Below are 8,354 nucleotides of genomic sequence, written 5' to 3' on the forward strand. Positions count from 1 at the left end.
ACATTCTAGAATTATAATACATTATTCTGCTGTAGACTCTTATATGTTCACATTCTAGAATTATAATACATTATTCTGCTGTACTCTTATATGTTCACATTCTAGAATTATAATACATTATTCTGCTGTAGACTCTTATATGTTCACATTCTAGAATTATAATACATTATATTGCTGTAGACTCTTATACGTTCACATTCTAGAATTATAATACATTATTCTGCTGTAGACTCTTATACGTTCACATTCTAGAATTATAATACATTATTCTGCTGTAGACCCTTATACGTTCACATTCTAGAATTATAATACATTATTCTGCTTTAGACTCTTATACGTTCACATTCTAGAATTATAATACATTATTCTGCTGTAGACTTATATGTTCACATTCTAGAATTATAATACATTATTCTGCTGTAGACTCTTATATGTTCACATTCTAGAATTATAATACATTATTCTGCTGTAGACTCTTATATGTTCACATTCTAGAATTATAATACATTATTCTGCTGTAGACTCTTATATGTTCACATTCTAGAATTATAATACATTATTCTGCTGTAGACTCTTATATGTTCACATTCTAGAATTATAATACATTATTCTGCTGTAGACTCTTATATGTTCACATTCTAGAATTATAATACATTATTCTGCTGTAGACTCTTATATGTTCACATTCTAGAATTATAATACATTATTCTGCTGTACTCTTATATGTTCACATTCTAGAATTATAATACATTATTCTGCTGTAGACTCTTATATGTTCACATTCTAGAATTATAATACATTATTCTGCTGTAGACTCTTATATGTTCACATTCTAGAATTATAATACATTATTCTGCTGTAGACCCTTATACGTTCACATTCTAGAATTATAATACATTATTCTGCTGTAGACTCTTATACGTTCACATTCTAGAATTATAATACATTATTCTGCTGTAGACTCTTATATGTTCACATTCTAGAATTATAATACATTATTCTGCTTTAGACTCTTATATGTTCACATTCCAGAATTATAATACATCATTCTGCTGTAGACTCTTATATGTTCACATTCTAGAATTATAATACATTATTCTGCTGTAGACTCTTATATGTTCACATTCTAGAATTATAATACATTATTCTGCTGTAGACTCTTATATGTTCACATTCTAGAATTATAATACATTATTCTGCTGTAGACTCTTATATGTTCACATTCTAGAATTATAATACATTATATTGCTGTAGACTCTTATATGTTCACATTCTAGAATTATAATACATTATTCTGCTGTAGACTCTTATACGTTCACATTCTAGAATTATAATACATTATTCTGCTGTAGACCCTTATACGTTCACATTCTAGAATTATAATACATTATTCTGCTGTAGACCCTTATACGTTCACATTCTAGAATTATAAAATATTATTCTGCTGTAGACTCTTATATGTTCACATTCTAGAATTATAATACATTATTCTGCTGTAGACTCTTATATGTTCACATTCTAGAATTATAATACATTATATTGCTGTAGACTCTTATATGTTCACATTCTAGAATTATAATACATTATTCTGCTGTAGACTTATATGTTCACATTCTAGAATTATAATACATTATTCTGCTGTAGACTCTTATATGTTCACATTCTAGAATTATAATACATTATTCTGCTGTAGACTCTTATATGTTCACATTCTAGAATTATAATACATTATTCTGCTGTAGACTCTTATATGTTCACATTCTAGAATTATAATACATTATTCTGCTGTAGACTCTTATATGTTCACATTCTAGAATTATAATACATTATATTGCTGTAGACTCTTATACGTTCACATTCTAGAATTATAATACATTATTCTGCTGTAGACTCTTATACGTTCACATTCTAGAATTATAATACATTATTCTGCTGTAGACCCTTATACGTTCACATTCTAGAATTATAATACATTATTCTGCTTTAGACTCTTATACGTTCACATTCTAGAATTATAATACATTATTCTGCTGTAGACTTATATGTTCACATTCTAGAATTATAATACATTATTCTGCTGTAGACTCTTATATGTTCACATTCTAGAATTATAATACATTATTCTGCTGTAGACTCTTATATGTTCACATTCTAGAATTATAATACATTATTCTGCTGTAGACTCTTATATGTTCACATTCTAGAATTATAATACATTATTCTGCTGTAGACTCTTATATGTTCACATTCTAGAATTATAATACATTATTCTGCTGTAGACTCTTATATGTTCACATTCTAGAATTATAATACATTATTCTGCTGTAGACTCTTATATGTTCACATTCTAGAATTATAATACATTATTCTGCTGTACTCTTATATGTTCACATTCTAGAATTATAATACATTATTCTGCTGTAGACTCTTATATGTTCACATTCTAGAATTATAATACATTATTCTGCTGCAGATTAGGACTAAGATTTTCTGACGTATAAACTGCAGCATCTCTTGAGAACATTTTAAAAAGTTTGCAGCAAAGAAAGCAGAGCTGAAAGGAGAGAGAGAGAGAGAGAGAGAGAGAGGAGAGAGAGAGAGAGAGAGAGAGAGAGAGAGAGAGAGAGAGAGAGAGAGAGAGAGAGAGAGAGAGAGAGAGAGAGAGAGGTGACATTGATGGAAAATGACTCCCCATTGAGGAGGATTGGAGTGGCAAACAACACACTGAAGAAGTGTGATACAAAAAAGGATCCAGAAAAACATGCAACAGTATAACTAGCTCTCTCACACACACATCTCTCTCTCCTATCTTTAATCTTAACATGTGATGCAGCGTACGAAACCAGGAGTCAGCAGAGACACAGAACAACAGTTTAGTCTGAATCCTAGAAACCACATGGCAGACCTCATCAAGCTGGTGCCACTGTGACTACCCGCAAGGACGAGATCAATATCTCTTCTCAATGACTAGTCCCAAATGGCACCCTATTTCATACATAGTGTACTGCTTTTGACCAGAGGCTTATGGTTCATTGTTCAAATATAGGGAATAAAATGCCATTTGTGACGCAGACCGTAGCTGTTCCACGTCAGCGCTACAGTTTAGTACCACTAACGCGCTCAACAGTCTCCACGTACTTTAAACTGCAAACTGCTCCATGCACTATGCCTATACAATTAGCTGTATATCTATCTCATCCTTCTTAGCAGAAAAACAAACTGGAGCCTTCCTCCAAGCTGATAACGTACTGGAGCCTTCCTCCAAGCTGATAACTTACTGGAGCATTCCTCCAAGCTGATAACTTACTGGAGCATTCCTCCAAGCTGATAACTTACTGGAGCATTCCTCCAAGCTGATAACTTACTGGAGCATTCCTCCAAGCTGATAACGTACTGGAGCCTTCCTCCAAGCTGATAACTTACTGGAGCATTCCTCCAAGCTGATAACTTACTGGAGCATTCCTCCAAGCTGATAACGTACTGGAGCATTCCTCCAAGCTGATAACTTACTGGAGCCTTCCTCCAAGCTGATAACTTACTGGAGCATTCCTCCAAGCTGATAACGTACTGGAGCATTCCTCCAAGCTGATAACGTACTGGAGCCTTCCTCCAAGCTGATAACGTACTGGAGCCTTCCTCCAAGCTGATAACGTACTGGAGCCTTCCTCCAAGCTGATAACGTACTGGAGCCTTCCTCCAAGCTGATAACGTACTGGAGCCTTCCTCCAAGCTGATAACTTACTGGAGCCTTCCTCCAAGCTGATAACGTAGTGGAGCCTTCCTCCAAGCTGATAACGTACTGGAGCCTTCCTCCAAGCTGATAACTTACTGGAGCATTCCTCCAAGCTGATAACGTACTGGAGCCTTCCTCCAAGCTGATAAATTACTGGAGCATTCCTCCAGGTTGGTAACTTACTGGAGCATTCCTCCAAGCTGATAACTTACTGGAGCCTTCCTCCAAGCTGATAACTTACTGGAGCATTCCTCCAGGCTGGCAACTTACTGGAGCATTCATCCAAGCTGATAACTTACTGGAGCATTCCTCCAAGCTGATAACTTACTGGACCATTCCTCCAAGCTCGTAACTTACTGGAGCTTTCCTCCAAACTGATAACTTACTGGAGCATTCCTCCAAGCTGGTAACTTACTGGAGCATTCCTCCAAGCTGATAACTTACTGGAGCATTCCTCCAGGCTGGTAACTTACTGGAGCATTCCTCCAAGCTGGTAACTTACTGGAGCATTCCTCCAAGCTGGTAACTTACTGGAGCATTCCTCCAAGCTGAAAACTTACTGGAGACTTCCTCCAAGCTGCGAACTTACTGGAGCATTCCTCCAAGTTGAAAACTTACTGGAGTATTCCTCCAAGCTGGTAACTTACTGGAGCATTCCTCCAAGCTGGTAACTTACTGGAGCATTCCTCCAGGCTGGTAACTTACTGGAGCATTCCTCCAAGCTGGTAATTTACTGGAGCATTCCTCCAAGCTGGTACCTTACTGGAGCATTCCTCCAGGCTGGTACCTTACTGGAGCATTCCTCCAGGCGGGTACCTTACTGGAGCATTCCTCCAAGCTGGTAACTTACTGGAGCATTCCTCCAAGCTGGTACCTTACTGGAGCATTCCTCCAAGCTGGTAACTTACTGGAGCATTCCTCCAAGCTGGTAACTTACTGGAGCATTCCTCCAAGCTGGTAACTTACTGGAGCATTCCTCCAAGCTGGTAGCTTACTGGAGCATTCCTCCAAGCTGGTAGCTTACTGGGGCGTAACTTCAAGCGGACGACAGGATCAAACCCAGCAGCATGTTTCTGTCTTGTTTGTCTGAGCTATAAATAGTTTGGGTACTTTGAAATGTATGTGGTCACCCCCCCCTCCTCTCCCCTCTCCCCTCCAGATTAAACTGCCATATTACATTTTCTCTCTCTCAGAGATTGTGTAACTGGAATGCTTTTTTATGCTGTTGGTTGATAGGTAGACTGTGGGCTGTAACACACTCTTTCTCTCTCTCTCTCACACACACACACACACACACACACACACACACACACACACACACACACACCCCCTATAGGTCTCAGAGGCTTTCATCGTAATCTCAGAACTCAGAAACTGTGTGTGATGTCCATACTAAGGGTTTCAAGTCATTATCCTTCATACATTAACTCCGCTTTTAAAAAATCATGCTAATGATTTCCAAATAGCTTAGCTACAGAAGTATGCCTATTCATATTAAAACCTTGGCAGTGATGACATCTTCCTGCACACAGCATGTAGACTGTTAATAAGGCTTATGGCTCAGAGCTCTGACTGTGGGCCTAATCGCAAAGAATTCTAAATATAAAAAAAGTATCCAGCCAACAAAAATGATAATTTGCAACTAACTGAAGTCCTACTTTTACAACAAACATACATAGGTTTATGTCTACATTTTATAACGGATCAGAAACACCATGATTTAGTAAAGTAGCCTATATAATAAACACAGCGTCAAATTAGGAGAACAAGTAGGACTAGCGTGTATAAATTAGTACTCTCTTCCAAGACAGTTCATAATTGGATCAATGGGGATTGTGATCAATTAGGCTTGGAGTTGAATGATGTAGAACTAGTGCTGACTGACACGCAAACAGCAGAACGGCCACCGGGAAGGGACCTCGTGCTTCGCCGCTCCATCGTCTTTTAGCCCCACAAAACAATAGAAACATCATGTGTGCTAAATCTCAATAAACTACTAACGTCTGGGAATATATATATATGTCGGGAGTAGGGACAGTGACATAGCCAATGCCACGGAAAACCTTCAGAAGGGGAATCGAGTGAGAGAGCAAGGTGTTCTGCAGCACTAGGATAGAATCACAGCTCCTCCGAGACTTAACTTAGATACTTCTCCGTTGCTTTTACCAGTCAGGCGCCTTTTCATAGACATAATAGACACGCAAGCAAACATATCACCTCGTAATACAATTCAAATGTAAAGAAAACACGTGTACATGATGCAATTATTTCAAAACATGTACAAAAAAATAAATGTTACGAAACCGTTTATCCTACTGCGTTTATGTAACGGTGTAAAAAGGACGATGTTCGCTGCACGGCGCTGTGACCGGTGGAATTGTTACACGGTCCTATGATCCCGTATCCGATAGTTCTTTTGAAGTTGAGAAATACCGCGATTCTGTCGGGCGATAATGTAATTTCACGTGTCAATATTATCAGAGCGACAATATTTCAAAGTGAGACAGTTTGGCTGTGACACATCTCCAAGTCTGTATTCATTCATATCGTAGCCAAAGGTTGCAAGAACAACTACAGATTTACGCACAAATGTTTTTAAATAGTCAAGTCTTACCTTGCTTGGTATGGTGTGTAAAAAATTTACAAAAAGTCACTGGGAAATAGTCGCAGAAAATGATATATCCCTGGATGATGTCCACATTGTCGGAGATAGAGCCTTCAACTGTAACAAATAATCCTGATGTCAGTGTACCAATTAACCAGAGAGAGAGAGGGGGGAGGGAGGGAGGGAGGGAGCGGGGGTTGGAGAGATAGAGAGGGAGAGGGATGCATGCAGCGACGGAGCTAAGAACTACCATATCCAATTACATTAGACAAATACATTTTTTTTTTTTTTTAAATACAATGTACAACCGGTATGGCCATCTGCTTATAGTCCATACACTTCACCGTGCCCTCAAAAATCACGTCCTAAACCACGTCCTAAATCACGTCGTAAACCCGAATAACCTATAAGAAACCGGTACAGTAGTCGATTTATACATTCAATATGTGGCTGGAAATGTTACGCCATATCAAAGTAAAACTGAACAGTGATTTGTAGTGTGTCGTGCTCACTCGGAAAAAAAACTATTTTTTTACCAAAAGCCCGATAGCTCTGTTGAAATGTGTCATTAGAAGAACAGTAGTAATTAACGCGTCTATCACTAATTCAACTTAAATTAACTCGATACAAATGTGCACATTAGCAAGAGGAGGGGGGGGGGAATTGAAAATAAATGTGGCTATTTTATGAATTACAAACACTTCTCATTTCAAAGTGAGAGTATAGTATATTTACTGTCCAATGCAATAAAGCCATGAAGATATTCTAAGAGAAATAGTGCCTTCTCTCTCAGAGCCTCCTAGTGAAGAAGTAGTGATTCTATATTAGGCTTAGACTACTGTGTAATTAATTATACTGAACAAAAATAGAAATGCAACATGCATCAACTTAAAATATTTAACCGATTTTTTTACAGTTCACATAAGGAAATCGGTTAAATGAAATAAATGCATTAGGCCCTAATCTATGGATTTCACATGACTGGTAATATAATATATATATCTGTTGGTCACAGGGGCGTGGATGAGAAAACCAGTCAGTATCTGGTGTGACCACCATTTGTCACATGCAGCGCGACACATCTCCTTCACATAGAGTTGATCAGGATGTTGATTGTGGCCTGTGGAAAGTTGTCCTCCCACTTCTCTTCAATGGCCGTGCGAACTTGCTTTATATTGGCGGGAACTGGAACACGTTGTCGTACACTGTCGATCCAGAGCATCCCAAACATGCTCAATGGGTGACATGTCTGGTGAGTATGCAGGCCATGGAAGAACTGGGACATTTTCAGCTTCCAGAATTTGCGTACAGATCCTTGTGACATCATGCTGAAACATGATGTGATGGCGGGTGATGAATGGCATGACAAATGGCCTCAGGATCTCGTCACGGTATCTCTGTGCAGTCAAATTGCCATCGATAAAATGCAATTGTGTTTCGTTGTTAGTAGGTTATTTCTGCTCATACCATAACCCCACCGTCACCATGGGGCACTCTGTTCACAATGTTGACATCAGCAAACCGCTCGCCCACACGACGCCATACACGTGGTCTGTAGTTGTGAGGCCGGTTGGACGTACTGCCAAATTCTCTAAAACAACGTTGGTTGAGAAATTAACATTCAATTCTCTGGTAACAGCTCTGGTGGATATTCCTTCAGTCATAATGCCAATTACACGCTCCCTCAACACTTTGAGACATCTGTGACATTGTGTTGTGTGACAAAACTGCACATTTTGGAGTGGCCTTTTATTGTCCCCCAGCACAAGGTGCACCTGTGTAATGACCATGCTGTTTCATCTGCTTCTTGATATGCCACACCTGTCAGGTGGATGGATTATCTTGGCAAAGGAGAAATGCTCTCTAACAGGGATGTAAACACATTTGTGCACATTTGAGGGAAATAAGCATGTTCACACGGTGTAAAAACGTACATACTTGTTGAGCTCGTGTTTACATGGTGTTGTACATGCTTCAGGTGATAGACAGCTGAATGTACTACCAGAGCTTTGAAAA

At 38.5% G+C, this 8,354-nt stretch overlaps 1 protein-coding gene across 2 annotated transcripts in view; it reads right to left on the bottom strand.

Moving 5' to 3' along the window:
- The window catches only part of LOC106566209 (poly(rC)-binding protein 2), a 165,214-nt gene extending 158,715 nt beyond the window's left edge, over window positions 1–6,499 (bottom strand). For both annotated transcript variants that reach the window (XM_082959517.1, XM_082959516.1), the window contains exon 1: window positions 6,348–6,499. The gene's annotated coding sequence lies outside the window, so the exon portion shown is untranslated. The remainder of the gene's footprint in view (window positions 1–6,347) is intronic.
- Window positions 6,500–8,354: the final 1,855 nt, after the last annotated feature.

Source organism: Salmo salar, chromosome 12 (assembly GCF_965601325.2).
Source record: "Salmo salar chromosome 12, fSalSal1, whole genome shotgun sequence".
NCBI lineage: Eukaryota > Metazoa > Chordata > Actinopteri > Salmoniformes > Salmonidae > Salmo > Salmo salar.